Here is a 15,336-nt window from a genome sequence, read left to right as displayed (position 1 = left end):
AATGAGCTTGAGGAGGATGATGACGAGGATGAGGGAGCTACTATTTATTAAGACCAAACAAAATTCTGGTTTGCTGGAGTGATTTTTTTCACTAACATTGAAAGTTATTTATTGATTTATTTACTCGGTACTTGACATGGGCAGGTACTAGGGATACAAAGATGGAAGATGACCAGGACATGACTCCAACCTTGAGCAGTTCACTATCCACGACTAACAGTGGAGACAGACACATAAACCTTTAATTAACACACGACGTAAGAAGTGCTGCAGTAGAGAGGTATTCAAAAGGACCGTGGTTACAGGGCTGCAGTAACAATGACCTCTCGCCACAGAAATCATTGAAGGCTCTACTAAGCAGGGGACATTAGAGTTGGGTATGAGTAGAAGCTTGCAATACGCAGGAATGGAAGGTTAGTGTGTGAGGTGATAAGACTGGTAATTTGGCCTGAGGCAGCTTGATAGGATTCGTGTAGGGCATGCTCAGGCGTTGGACTTTTACCTATTGGCATTGAGGACTTATTGAAGGAAGGATTTTAAATGAGCTACTAAAGGCACAGGGCTCCCTTCTGCCTCTCGTGCTCTAACAAATCTTTCCCAGGTTGCCAGGACAACTGGTAAACCCAATGTCTCTGAACATGTGCGCATCGTAAGCATTCTATAAACCACAAAATGATTTCCAAATTACCTACAAGCTACTTTTGGATTTTTTAAAAAAATTTCTGAGGGATCTTTCAAGTTTGGTGGTTTCAAAACTCTTTCCAGCCCTTCACCTCAAAAGTCTCCCTGCCAAGTAGATTATGCCTTTCTCGTCAGGCTGTTTTTGGGATTAATGAGCTCATTGCCATAATGTGCTTGGCACACAGAACTGCAATAGCTGGGATTTCATTGAGCTAACTTGCAATTTCACAGATGAGGAAACTCAGCCATGAGGATGATGAATGCCCTGAACAAGGTCTCACAGCTTGTCATCTGGAGCCAGGATTTAAACCCCATATGCCAGACTGCAGGATCCTGTTCTTAACCATGACACCATTCTCCCCCCAGTAAAAATCCCTAAGTACAGCTTAGTAATTCACAATCTGCAGGAAGAGTCTTAAAGTTTACCAGAAAACACTGAATAGTGGAGAGAAAAGGAATATGGAGTTAGATCACAGGTTTAAATCCTGACGTCACAAATTTTGAGTAATTAGACCTTAGGCAAGTCACTATACCTCTCTTTGCCTTAATTTTTCCATTTCTAACATGAAGTTAGGACTTACCTTGAGGTATTATTGTAATTAGAGACAGTATACATAGAACACGCAGAATGGACCTGGTTCATAGAAGATGCATAGTACATGAAGGCGATTACTACTACTAATGATGACAGTAATGCAATTATAATGAGTTTCTTTCATAGAGATCTTTTCCTAACCTCAGACTACAGAATATTAGGTAGGTAAGTGTTTAATAATGGTTGTTGGAAATGATGGTAAAACCATTCTATTTCACAGGGAATCAGAGCACAGGAAACCCAAGCCAAGGCACACCACGGCCATATACTTGGTTTTATGCTGTATGCAAAGCATAAAGGAGCAAGAGGTGGTGGCCTTTCCTCTCTGTATGAGATGATAATCTCCCTCACAACAGCTGTCCCCCCACCCACCCCTCTACTACCCTTACATGCTTGTTTCAGAAATGTGGGAGAGAAGGAAAAGAAAGTGCTCTGTGGTGAGAGTGTGGATTGGTTCAGCCACAGTGCAAAACAGTGTGGACATTTCTCAGAAAACTAAAAATAGAACTACCATGTGACCCAGCAATTCCAGTCCTGGGTATATAACTGAAAAACACCAAAACCCTAATTTGAAAAGATACATGCACCCCAAAATTCATAGCAGCATTATTTACAATTGCCAAGATATGGAAGCAACCTAAGTGTCCATCAACAGATGAATGGCTAAAGAAGATGCGATATATGTATACAATGGATTACTAATCAGCCATGACAAAGATTGATATCTTGCCATCTGCAGCAACATGGATGGACTTGGAGGGTCTTATGCTAGGTGAAATAAGTCACACAGAGAAAGATAGATACTGTACATTATCTCTTATATGTGGGATCTAAAAAATACAACAAACTAGTAAATATAATAAAAAAGATACAGACTAACAGATATAGAGAACAGATCAGTGGTTACCGGTGGGGAGGGAGGGAGGGGGGAGGGACAACATAGAGGTGGGGGAGTGAGACGTACAAACTAGTAAGAATAAAATAAGCTGCAAGGATATATTGTACAACACAGGAAATATTGTCAATATTTTATAATAACTATAACCTTAAAAAATTGTGAATCACTCTATTGTACAACTGTAACTTGTATAATATTGTACATCAACTATAATTCAATAAAAGAAAAAGAAAGTGCTGGGTAAGCACTTGAGAGTGGGCATATTTTCCACTAACGAAAGCTGGGGAGACATCAAGAGGAGGGGCTTTAGCCAGACCCGGAAGGACAGGAAGGACAGGTGGAGATGCTGGGGAGCAGAGACCCGTTGGGCAGACAGGGGGCATGGGAGGATTGGGGGAGGACAGCAAGTGGGCGCCCTTTGCATCTTCACTGGAGACTGTGGCACCTAGGGAGAGGGAAGCAAGTGGCCCCGAAGGGTCCTGGAGGGCAATGAAGAGAGACAAGGGGCTGTGATGAGGCCACATGGCTGTGAGTCATGGAGATGAGTAATGAGGGCATCAGTGTGGAGCCAGCTCAGGGGTTTTCAGGATAAACACACAGAGGTGCTTCACGGAGGCTGACAGAACCTTCCCCTAATGCATCCAGGGGATCCTAAGTGCTTTAGTATATTCTCTGATGAATAATTTCTCCAACTCTAACCACGTTAGGGACACACGCGGCCACGGCTCAGTGTTCTGTCTGTCAGATGTCGTTGCCATTTAAGTGAGTGATGCAGAATGGGTCGCCCACAGTGCCTGGGTCTGTGGAGGAAGCAGGCAGCCCGGAGAGCTGGCCTCAGAGGTTTTATTTCTTCGGCTTTGTAATCAGATTTGAGGCAGAATGTTTTTCTGTGGTTCCTCCATATAATCTCTCTGTTTTGATTCCATCTCCCCTCCTCTGCCATTCTGCTCCCTATTGGTCTTGAGGGTTGACATGGTAAATTGCTGTGTCTCTCGTCCTTCCAGACCCACTGCCCAGGCAGGATTAGAGAGGGGAAATGACCCCACAGTGGGCCGTCCGCAATTCTGTGTCCGTGGGGAGGGGAGGAGGGAAGAGAAAGAGTGCTTATCAAATTTCCCAAAGGTTCAGAGCCAGAAAGCTAAAGTGTCCATGGCAGCATGAGGTCGAAAGGCCCCTAACAGGCTGGAAGTCAGAAATGAATGAAATTCTGCTGGGATAGATGCAAAAGATGGCATTTAGTTCCCAGGAGTCACCTACATAAGATCAGGGGGAAATTCCCTGGACTTTATTTTTTGTGAAAGACTTAACATGGACTAATTGTCTGATAGAGCTTCTTAAAACACTGAATGTAATCTTAGGTTAAATACAAAATTTTACGATTAGAAAAGAAACTAGTATTCGTTCCCCCCCAGAATTAGAAAATTACAGAGGGCAGAGAGAGAGATGGTAGTGGTGCATAATTACCCTTAATTCTCACAATTATCTGTTAACCCATTGAATTATAACCTATTTTTTCCCCTAGACAAATACACACACACACACGTGTATATATAAATATATAGTTTTTGAAAGAATATAGTTTAGAAAACTGGCTTAATAGCTCACTATTATAAACAACTTTCAGTTATATATTTTTCTGCAACACCATTTTCATTTTCTTTTTAAAAGAAATTTATTTTAAAGTATAGTTGATTTACAATGTTGTGTTCATTTCTGCTGTACAGCAAAGTGATTCAGTTATACATATATATACATTCTTTTTCATATTCTTTTCCATTATGGTTTATCACAGGATATTGAATATAGTTCCCTGTGGTATACAGTAGGACCTTGTTGTTTATCCATCCTATCTATAATAGTTGCAACACCATTTTCAGGTATTGCAAGCATTCTAAGGATTTACCAAAATTTATTTACAAAATTTTATTTTGTACATTTTTCCTCTCAATTTTTCTCTAATACATTAAATGCTGGAATGAACAGCCTTGGACATAAATTTTTGTGCACACTCTTGAGTATTTCTTTAATATAAAGTCCTAGAAGTGGAAGTTCTAGGATTTAAAGGATTATGAACATTTTAAAGGGTTTTATTTTGTTGTTTTTGATGCATATGACCAAACTGTTCCCTAGCTGTGCCACTAATGTACCTGTGTTTCCCCACATTCTCCCTAGTACTGGGTATTATGAGTTTAAAATAACTTGCCAGATTGATAAGTGAAATGTGGTATCTTATTTTAATTTGTTTGTTTTGGATTATTAGTGAGGTTAAATATTTTTTCTTTCATATTTGGCATTTTTAATCTCTTTTTACAAATGCCTATTTGTGTTTTTGCCCATTTTTTTTGTCGGTATTATCTTTTGTTTACTGACTTTAAACGTTTTTAATGTTAAGGCTATTAGCTCTTTATCTGCCATCCAGGTTGCAAATATTTCTTTTCAGTTTGCTTCTTGCCTTTGAGTTAGTGTATGCATATTTCAAATTTTTATATTGTCCAATCCATAAAAATTTTATTTTATAATCCATCAAAAATTTTATTCAATTTTTCCTTTTGTGTCATATCTAGAAAAATCTCTTCTAACCTAAGATTATATGTTCACCTATATATTTTTCCCAATGCCTTTTAGGTTTTGTTTTTACACTTAAATCCTCATAATTTAATTACAATGCAGTTTAAACTAATATCCAAATCAAAGGATTTAAGTTATCAGGAGGAAGATTTTGATTCACTATGTGAGTGAAATTTCTAATGATTTAAAAGCAGACAAAAAGAGAAGAGATTGACAACTGCGAAAATAAGCTAATCTCATAGCTTGACCTCCTACTGGGTTTTTTTTTTTAACATCTTTATTGGGGTATAATTGCTTTACAATGGTGTGTTAGTTTCTGCTTTATAACAAAATGAATCAGTTATACATATACATATGTTCCTATATCTCTTCCCTCTTGCGTCTCCCTCCCTCCCACCCTCCCTATCCCACCCCTCCAGGCGGTCACAAAGCACCGAGCTGGTATCCCTGTGCTATGCGGCTGCTTCCCACTAGCTATCTACCTTACGTTTGGTAGTGTATATATGTACACTTCTACCGGGTTTTAAGAATTGCCCAGCATTCTCTAAGTGCTCAATTAACATTTGCTGAAAGAACGATGGTACGAGAGAGCTTCGTGGCACCTTTCAACGCTGCTTCTCTGACTTGGTTTGGTTTCCAGCTCACGCCATCTCCACAGATTCTTCCAGAATTGGAGATTGTGCCTCTCAGGGGTGAAGCAGACAAGAGGACGGATGACACGGAGAGAGCTAATTCCAGGGCATCTCCTTTTCAAATTTCAACCTCCACATGTTGAGTAAAGATTTGAGGGTTCATCTCTGTTTGTTGGTCACTAAGATGGGAGTGAAATAAGTAGGCGAGCCGGTCCTTAGTCAAAGGGATTTACAAGCAGATTGAGCAGGTGAAGCAGGTACCCGTGAGGACTGAAGGAAAAGCACGTGTGCCGTCAAGGAAGAGGGCTGTAGGAAAGAAGGGGTGGGCGGGGTGCTGCTGCAGGGTCTTGAAAACAGCCAAGATGCATTTTATGAGTTGTGTCCAGAGGTTGCTCCAAGTGGTTCTCTCCTGAATGACTCTTCTAAGAAGCTCTCTGTTCAGAAAACTGAAGAAATCACAAGAGGTAAGAGTTTCTTTTCTACTTTTTCAAACGACTCTGTGACTCAGGGGAGAAGAAAATGTACATACTTTTTAAAATGATAAGTGAAGCATGACTACACATGTCTATACATGCACCTGCATACAAAACCCGTGTGTGTGTACATGTGCATGTATACCTGTCTGATGCTTGATTTATTGTTATATTTTTTTCTCAATAAAGATACTGTACATTCTAGATTGTAGATACCAGCCCAGGGTAAAAGTAGGGTCTTGATGATAGTGACAAATAAGAATTTCTGTCTCTACCTCATGTGTACTATGAGACGCCAGCATCCCTTAAAGGACTCATGAACACGTCTGCTCGCCTCCTGGTAACCCAAGGCACCTGCCGTCTCTGCCACTCTGGTTTTCCCATCTCAGGGATGCCAAGAGTGGCGGCTCTGCCTCCTGTCTTCTGGCTGCCCCTGCTGAGCCGTCTGTGCCCGGCTGACCAACACCAAGAGGCAGAGGATGATGTCTGCATCCAGGGGCTGCCTTCGGTAGCACCTGAGTCTGCCCAGGGTTCCAGCAGTTTTCATTTTAATGGCTCTGTAATTTTACCTTCCGTGGCCAAGATTCACGTGAATCTTTGGGGATTGGGCAGGGGGATGATTTGATGGGCGGCTGTAAGGGAAGCCCCTTGCCATCCTGACACTGGTTTATTCTGTTTGGAGAGGATGTGGGCAACTCTGCACCTCTTCTCCTTTCCTGGACTTCTTGTTCCTTCAGGCAAAGTCTTCTTGCCCTGATGTGACTGAAGTCTAGGATGAACACAGTTTATCGGACACGCTGACCCACTGAGGACTCACATGATGGGTTTTCAAATGGGCTCCAAAGCCAGCTGCTTTGGTTCATACCATTTATTAGCTGGGTGATCCCAGTCACATGGCTTCACCTCTTTGGGCCTTGTTACTCATCTGTAAAGTGGAGATAATAGTACCTACATCATAATATTGCTATAGAGATTCTCTGAGTTAATATAAATGAAATGGTTAAAAAAAGTGCTAGGTAGATGCTAAGCACCTAGGTCGAAAAACAACAACTGTTATTTTAACTTCAGGTTCATTCTCCTGTTTTTTAGATTTTGCTTGATTGGAAAGTTCTAATCGACATGGACTCCTCATGGACTTCAAAGGGTTGAAAGATGAAAACAGAGGGAAGCCACTCAAACAGTGCTGGTCATCACATCTACCCAGGTTTGGGGCTACTTTTGAGGACCAGTGGCTTGGCTAGACCAACTTTCCTTCTTGCTTTCCTGTGTCCTTCCTTAAATATTTTTTGAACAGGACAGACTTGTTTCCTGTTCTCACTGAGCTCCAGTTCTTATAGAGAAGGAATAAAAGGAGAGAAAATAATTGGGAGAATGGGAGAGAAAAGAGATTTCATAGGGTGGGCAGTGGTGTTGGGCATACAAGTTTTGGAGTCTGACAAAGACCGTCTTTGTCATCTCTAGTGTGACCTTAATTGCTTAGCTATTTAGAACCCAAGATCTTTACAAGGGGGTTACTCTCTACCTATCTTATGCGGTGGGGGTGAGGATTAAAGGAGAGAACTTATATGGTAGCTACTCAATAAATATTAATTTCTTACCTCCCTCCTGTCCTTACCCTAACAAGATAAAGCCAAGGTCATAAGTTGCCTGCCCATGACATAGACCTTGGAAGAATTCAGAAGCCTTCAAAAGATTATTTTAAAAGAGTTTATCTAGCAACATCATTCCGTAATGATTTCCCTTAACAGATTTTTTTTTTTTTGTCTTTTAAAGCAGGGGGCTCGTCTGAAACAGGTACAGGTGAAATCTGCCAATGGTAGCTGGATCCAAAGATGGCAGTTCCCTCACTTGGAAACTGACTTCTTCTGACTGCTGGTGTTGTGAAATGATGTTGGCAATTGACACATTTTGTCACTTTCCATCTGCTCCTTCCTCTCCCCACCTTCGTTGGTATTTTTGGAAGAATGGTTAAGTACATCAACCTTCAAAAAAAAAAAGTAATTATTAAATCTTTCTTGTCATCAAGATGTAGTGGGGTTGTGTGTCATGCATAACTCTTGGCAGTGTCTAAATCTGGATTTTAGAAACAAGATGAATTTTTTCCTTGGTCCTTTTTTTCCTTTTAAAAAAGTTCAGCTTCTGCAGGAGCCTGATGGTTACCTTTCAGAGCTTGTCTTGATTTGATCGGTAGCAAAATGACTTTCCCATTTTGAACAGCTCTGCCGAGGTCCACCAAACCACACAGAGCTGGGTGGTGACTACAATGAACTTTGCCACTTACAAAAAATAGTTTTTTGGTTTATTAACCTTTTATGTCTGGAGCCTGAAATATGGAGCTTCAGCAATATGCTCACGCGAGCCTACTGGCTGGTTGGGCTGCTGGATGAATGAAATGGTGCTTAAGGGGGTTACTATGGAGAAGTAACTACCGCCATTATTGAATAAGCTCACCCTGTGCGAGCAACTGGAGAAGTACTTTAGGTGCCTTATTTCCACTGAGACCAAAACCGCAGCTAGTATTTATCGAGTGCTTACTGTGCATCAAGTTGTGCTCAGTGATTTTATAGCGTCTCATTTGACCTTCATATCTTCCTAGGAAGTGTAATTACCTAGTGAGGATGCAAGTGAGAGTAACTTGACTCAGCTCTCTTCAATTTCCAAGCTAGTTTTATTGGATGATGAAACTGAAAAAAAAAAAAAAAAAAGTCTTTGGGATAAATCTGGATAGCTTTAGGCCTGGCTGTATCCAGGTGCTCAAATGATATGATCAGACCTCTCTCTCCTCATACTGCTTTGCCTGCCTTTATATTGACTTTGTTCTCAGAAGAAACTCTCTATGAGAGTGGCTCTGGCTTATATCCTCCCAGCGTAGAGGCCCAAATAGAAAGAAAGTGCTTTTGCTTAGTGGCTCCAGCAGTCACTCTGAGTGTACTAGATTTGGTTGCATGCTCCAAAGGTAGTCTTCAAACCTGAACCAGGGAGGTAGACTAGATTGAGTGGCCAGAGCTGGGTCATGTGCTTATACCGGGTCCTTTGAGGAGGAGTAAGGTCCACCCCATCCATAGCATATGAAGTGAGACTGGGAAGGGATGGTACACCCAAAGAAAACTGGGGCCCTTTAATCCAAAGAAGACAAAATATCAGGCATCCACCACAGTTCTATTATTGGGCCCATTTCATAGACGAAGAGACTGAGGGTCAGAGAATTTGTGTAATTTAAGATCTCTCCACTGGGAAGTGCCGGAACTGGAATTTGAACCCTCAGTCCGTCTTCCTTCCATTATTTGGCCTATTTTGGGCCTGACCAAATATAATACAGTTCCTGACTCAGGAGCACCTCTTGCGTCTTTCCGCAGGCTTGGCTTCCTACAGGTTAGTGGTGAGCAATTAGAGCCAATTGTCAAACAAGAAGTAATCCAGTTACACAGGTGGAAGATTAGAAAAAAGCTCTGCTGTGTGCTGTGAATCTGATTCCTGTACATGACGAATCTGCCCCCAAAGAACCTTGGCAGAGCGGACAGGCACAGAGCGAGTTCCTTGGGAAGCAGGGAAGGTGCATGAACTTGCCACCCTAATATGTCACTAGGGAGCCTTCTGCTGGGCTCTGTTCTCGGGTGCATAGGAAACATGAGGCAGGTGGGCTGATTCTGCTGTCCTCACGGTTGGGGTTGGCAACTCCCTGCAGTTGAACCAGGACCACTTGCTCCGGACACTGAGCGATCACCGGGAAGGAGATCTGTGGGCTCCCAGACCACCCTTCCACAACCTGCAGTGTTGTATCTGCAAGTGTTGGATGGGAACTTCTGGTTGCACAGGAGAGAATTCAGATGGGATATACACAGCGGTAGCATTAAATTCCAGAGAGCTCATGGTGAGAAGTGTATTCCGTCCCCTGTTCTCTATCAGTCCTTCTGGTCAGCATCTCCCCAAGACTTTGTCCTTGATGGAAGCACATCCCAGCACCAAATCACCACTCTCTCATTTTCTTTCTGACACTAGCAGGATGGGCCTCACGCTCAGCGCCTTTGGCAGGCAGTAGCATCCAGCTGGAATTCCATGACACTGCTTTTGTTTTTATTGTATTTATCTTTATGGTTTCCTTCCATTATGGCAGGTGGCACTGGTTTTCTACTTACATTTTGTGCACAAAATACATTGCTTTTAGTAAAATAAGGTGAGTGGGTTGAAAGAAAACCTTTTTAATTAGATGTGTCATATGCGTCAGTCAGGGTTCAACCAAATAAACAGAGGCAGGAGGAGATATGTATGGCGATTTATTGCAAGGGGCTCACATAGGTGTGGGTCTGGCTAGGTGAGCTTGAAATCCATAGGTGGGTGGTCAGGGAGGGCAGGCTGGGCTGAACCTGCTTCCACAGGGGGAATTCCTTCTGCTTCTGGGAAACCTCAGCTCTCAAGGTGTCTGAACTGATTGAATCGATCCATCCAGATCATCTGGGATCATCTCCCTTACTTAAAGTCAACTGATTACGGACTTTAATCCTATCTACAGATGCTTTCACCTAGACTAGTGTTTGATTGAGTAACTGGGGCTGTTGCTTTGCCAGGTTAACACACAGGAGTTCCCACTAGATAGCGGCACAGGTGACACAGCTTAGCGGAGGTTGTGAAGGAGGTAAGTCAGTGATGGGCAGTTACTACCTGAACTAAGCAGGTGGGGCAAATGGCTAGGATATTTAAGTCCTGATGAGGGAGCTGGGCATTCAAGCCGGAAGTGAGGCTTTCTGGGCTTGGAGATGGTATTTTAGCCGTGCGGGTGCTGGCAGGAGCCTCGGGAAGTGGCGCAGGGAGAGCAGAGCACAGCAGCCTGCCTTTGGATCACCTTCTCTTAGGCACATTTTCTATGGGACCAGCTCCTGTCTGCCTCTCTTTTCCTAATTTCGTCTGTTCAGCTTAAGAGAGGTAAGTTTGGTCTTTTATTTTTTTTAACATCTTTTCTGGAGTATAATTGCTTTACAATGGTGTGTTTCTGCTTTATAACAAAGTGAATCAGCCATATGCATACATGTCCTCCCTCTTCCGTCTCCCTCCCACCCTCCCTATCCCACCCCTCTAGGTGGTCACACAGCACCCAGCTGATCCCCTTGAGCTATGCGGCTGCTTCCCACTAGCTCTCTATTTGACACTTGGTAGTGTATATATGTCCATGCCACTCTCTCACGTGGGTTTCTTCTCAGAAAAAGTCTGCAGGCCCGGTGTGGGGCTGCTGAGGGCCCCCTGAGAGGCAGCGTCGGCTGGAGAGCTGCGCCGGAGCCTCCGCCTCTCTCCGGGGACCAGGCTGCGTCCCCAGGCCGGGCAGCGCACAGGGAGCCACCAGACAGCGGCTCCCAGGCACCGAGGTCAGAGTCGGGGACAGCGCTCCGAGGTAGTCGGTCCTCTCTGGGCAGCTGTAGGCGTCCGATGGCCGGCCAGGCAGAGTCCACGTGACTCCGGGGGCCACGAGTAGGAGCGCGGCAGCCGCCAGGCCGCCGTCCCGCTCCTGAGGGTGGGGGATGAGCATCGTGTGCTCGGGCAGGAGCCGCGCGGCCCCTGTCGGGGAGATGCAGAGCGCCCTGCAGAGAAAGCCAGCCCTGCAGAGAAAGCCAGCCGGAGCTCTTCCCCGGAGCCTCCACTGCCTGCGCTCGCGGGTCCTCGTGCCCACCTACGCGTATAGCCTGCACCACGAGCTCCAGCTGGGGGTGGTGATGCGCAAGCGCTTCTGCGCCGGCCAGGAGGCCGCGGTCGTGGACTGTGTGGCCGGCTACGCTCTGTGCTTGGACGAGACCGCCAGGGACATGCAGGAAGAGTGCAAGAAGAAGGGGCTGCTTGCGACTCAGGCCAAGAGCTCCACGGCCTCCTGCCCTGTCAGAGTGTTGGTGCCCAAAGAGAAGATTCCTGACCCTCAAAGCCTGAAGCTCTGGCTCAAAGTCAATGGCTAACTCAGGCAGGCGGGTGAAATATCCTTCATGATTTTTTTCCATCCTCCTATACCATCAGCTACGTTTCGAAGATAATGAACTTGAAGAAGGAGGTATTATCTTGACCGGGACGCCAAAGGGAGTGGGACCTGTTAAAGAGAACAATGAGATCCAGGCTGGTATACAGGGGGTCGTCAGTATGAGATTTCAGGTGGAAAGGCCAGACTATTGAGTCTATACAAAGCACCCTAACTTCTTAACAGAAGTTTCAGGGGAAAAGGGAACAAGACAAAAGCAAGAAAAGGTTATTTAATTAAATGTGATAATCCTTTAATAAGAAACCACTCTTTAAAAATGACTGGACTGCCATGCCTCAACTCAAGGAAAAACCTGATCTAGAAGAGCTGGGCCGGAAATGGAGATGAGAAACAGTGTCTTCTAGGAATCAACGAACCAAATGTTCAGAAGACTTACTTTCCTTTCCTAGAGCTGGACTGGATAAGACTTTTCACTGAGTCATTCTGGGACCAGGTGTTCAAGACTTAAAATCTGCAAAGAAAGCAGAAAAGCACGTTTCATCAGTGTTTCCCAAAGTTCCTTGATCATTAAAATCACCTGGAAGTATTTGTAAAATTAAAATTTCCAAATTACTGGCCCATCCCAGGCCCCATGTATTAGTTAATGGAATTAATCTCTAGCACTCCAAGTGATTCTTATCATGGAAATGTGGGAAAACACTACACCGTCAGTTAATTAAAAGTTTTATTTAATAAGTGAGCAATTAATGAGGACCTCACTCATTTGCTTAGGGGGTGTATTCTGGCCCATAGATTCTGGTTTCAGGATAATTTTGAAACTATTGTTTCCCAAATAAATACTCTGTCTTTTGTTTGCTCTGTACCCCCCCCCCAACAAAAAAGAAAAAAGTGCAAAAGGGTAGGACTCCAATCATATAACCAGGTGGTGACTGTGACTCTCATGAAGCCTCCCCTCATCACCAGGGACACCCCTTTACTAAACTCTTCACTGTCAGATGGACTTCATCTTTGAAGCCCCGAGGTGGTCCCATCCAGTGATAATGGTCATTGAATTGGAAATGTAATTACATGATTATTAATCATTTTTTTCCCTCCAGATTGAAGAAAAACTGAAAAAGTCCATGGGGAACTTCTTCTTGTTGTGACAATTGGAAAAGGCTGTGGAACTTGCACTTAGATGAGAAGATTGATTCCAGGTGAGTTTCCTGGGGATGTGAGGGGAGGGGAGGGCAGTTGGTTTCATTTTTTAAAGACTGGAATTTTCTGTTTCCTTTGGAGGCCTTAATTAACTTTCTGGACCATGAGCCATGCCTTCATAGAACACAGAACTGATCAGATTTCCAGTGCTTGACCCACGGAGCAGTGATGGTAAGTGAACGTCTTTGCTAACATTCTGAGATTGATATTGTGACAAGTGAAGTGTGGCCTGGAAATCTTTTCCATCACTGAGAATGTACAGTGTTTGTCACGGTGATTGCCCTGGTCTAGCCCTCCTCCCAGAGCTTCAGAAGCAGGAGTTCCCCCTCTGGTGACCAGAGGAAGGACTGGATCACTTGGATCACTTTCTAACATTAGCCACAAAGAGATGGGTGGGTTTGGGTGCCTGTTTCATGTTCACCGGTATCTGAAAGGCAAATCATATTCTGGGGATCCCTAGGGGGAAATCGTCTTACTTAAGTCTGTTGAGATGAGAGGAAAAAGCATGTTGCAGCTTTCTTTTCCGTGGCCTAAAATCTTCAAGTTTGCAGATGACATCCAGCCAGGTAAATAGGTCTCATTTCAAGGGCCAACCTCACCTGAGTGGTAGGGGCTGCCTGAGGCCAGGGAGGATGCCAGGCCTTCCCTAGGCCCAAAGGGGAAAGTCCTGAGACTGTTGCTGATGTCTGTCATGGGTGGTGGGCATGGGGGTAAGAGTGGCCTGGGGACGAAGCCACAGAATGTAAAGATTAATGTTTAGATTAAGGTAGAATTTCTGTGCTTTTTTCCCCTCACTTAGATTGTAAACTACTTGAGGGCAGGGTTTGGGAGTCGTTCATTTATAGTGCAGGTGACTGCTTCTTTTGGACAGCCTCTTCTCTTGCCCTATGCATGCTTTAAACACGGAGCAACTCTCTCATGCCCACCTCCCTCCAGAAGCCCCTCTCTGACCCTGCCAAGGCTCTCCAAAGGCATCGGGGAGGGGATTTCACTGAACGTCTCGTCCAAGGACAAGGAGTCCCATTGCTCACTCTCCGTCTGCATCTCCTCCGGATTATTTTGGGACTTGGGCTTGGCTGCAGGGAGTGCTAGCTTGACTCACAGGGCTTAATCCCATGGGAGTTTATTTTTCTCTTATAACAAGGATTCTGGAGGTGGGCTTCCCACGGGCAGCAGCTCCACCTTGGTGGAGGTTTTCCTGGCTTCCTCTGTCTTCGTGCTCTGCCATCTCTAGCACATGGCTTTCATGCTCAGGCTTATCATGTCATGGTAGCGAGAGGACTGCTTCCCCTGCGGGCCTCAGGTCCATATTCTGGAGGAAGGAGGGGAAGAGAGGAGAGCATGTCACGTTGCCAGTTAGCTGGTCCCTTTTTATCAACATCCAGCAGGTTTCTGCTTCCATACTTCCATCTCTCCAGGCAGAATTGGGTCACATGGCCGCTTCCAGCTGCACGGGAGTCTAGGGTGTTTCTGGGTTTCAGCAGGAAGGGCAGAGCACACACTGGCAGGCAACCAGCCAGGATAGGCACAGCCTCCCAGCCACCTCCTCATCTTGCCTCTGTGGCCTGAAGACATTCCCCACGCCTCCAGCCATGTTGATTCCAGACTCCCCTTCCCACCCAAATATCCCCCCACTCTGGGGGGTCATGGAGGTGCCCTGCTCGGATCTCCTTGCTGGGGCACAGCTGCTGCACAGCCTCAGCTGCCTGCCTTTCGATTCCCCGCCATGTTCATGGTGAGACCACATTTCCCCTGTGTCCACCCGGCCCCTGACTGAGTGCAGCAGGGTCACTAGAGTTGGCCATTCCTCCTCAGCGTGGGACTCTTCTAACAGACAGCCTTTTCTCAGAGCCTTTCCATCAGCCTGGCCAAGGCTTTCCGGGAGCTGCCCTGAAGTCTAATTTTCCCTCCCCCCCACACCGCCTCCTCTCCTGGGGGTTAGGCCCGCATCATGGTCTGAAGGCTCTTCTCTCCCCTCCTGCTTCCTCCCCTTTTATCCTTTACAGGCATTTCCCCTAAATAAACCTCTGCTCATCTAACGCTGTCTTGTTGTCTGCTTCTCGGAAGGCTGACACTGACTTGCCTCCCTTCCCACGTCTTCAGAGCCTTTCCCTTATGTGGAGAAATTTCACTCGCTGGGATCTCCAGTTTGCAGTGAGAGCCACATAGTTTTCCTTGTAACCTCTTCATTACCCCTTGACTTCTAAAGAAGGTAGTGCCCGAGGTGGATTCTTCGTTTGAATTCTTTTAGGAATATTTCCCTTGCCACAAAATGAATCAGTCACGCTTATTGAGAGTTTGTTATGCACCAGGTCTTGTTTTAAGTGCTGGGGGAGACT

General features: G+C 44.9%; 1 pseudogene across 1 annotated transcript; it reads left to right on the top strand.

Moving 5' to 3' along the window:
* The first annotated feature begins 11,405 nt into the window (after window positions 1–11,405).
* Window positions 11,406–11,994, top strand: LOC307175170 (oxaloacetate tautomerase FAHD1, mitochondrial-like; annotated as a pseudogene). The gene has a single exon. The product of its transcript is annotated as an oxaloacetate tautomerase FAHD1, mitochondrial-like (transcript).
* The last annotated feature ends 3,342 nt before the right edge of the window (window positions 11,995–15,336 follow it).

This window comes from Stenella coeruleoalba, assembly GCF_951394435.1.
Source record: "Stenella coeruleoalba genome assembly, chromosome: 16".
Lineage (NCBI taxonomy): Eukaryota > Metazoa > Chordata > Mammalia > Artiodactyla > Delphinidae > Stenella > Stenella coeruleoalba.
Note: the sequence above shows the minus strand (reverse complement) of the source record. Positions and strands in the feature narration are given on the sequence as shown.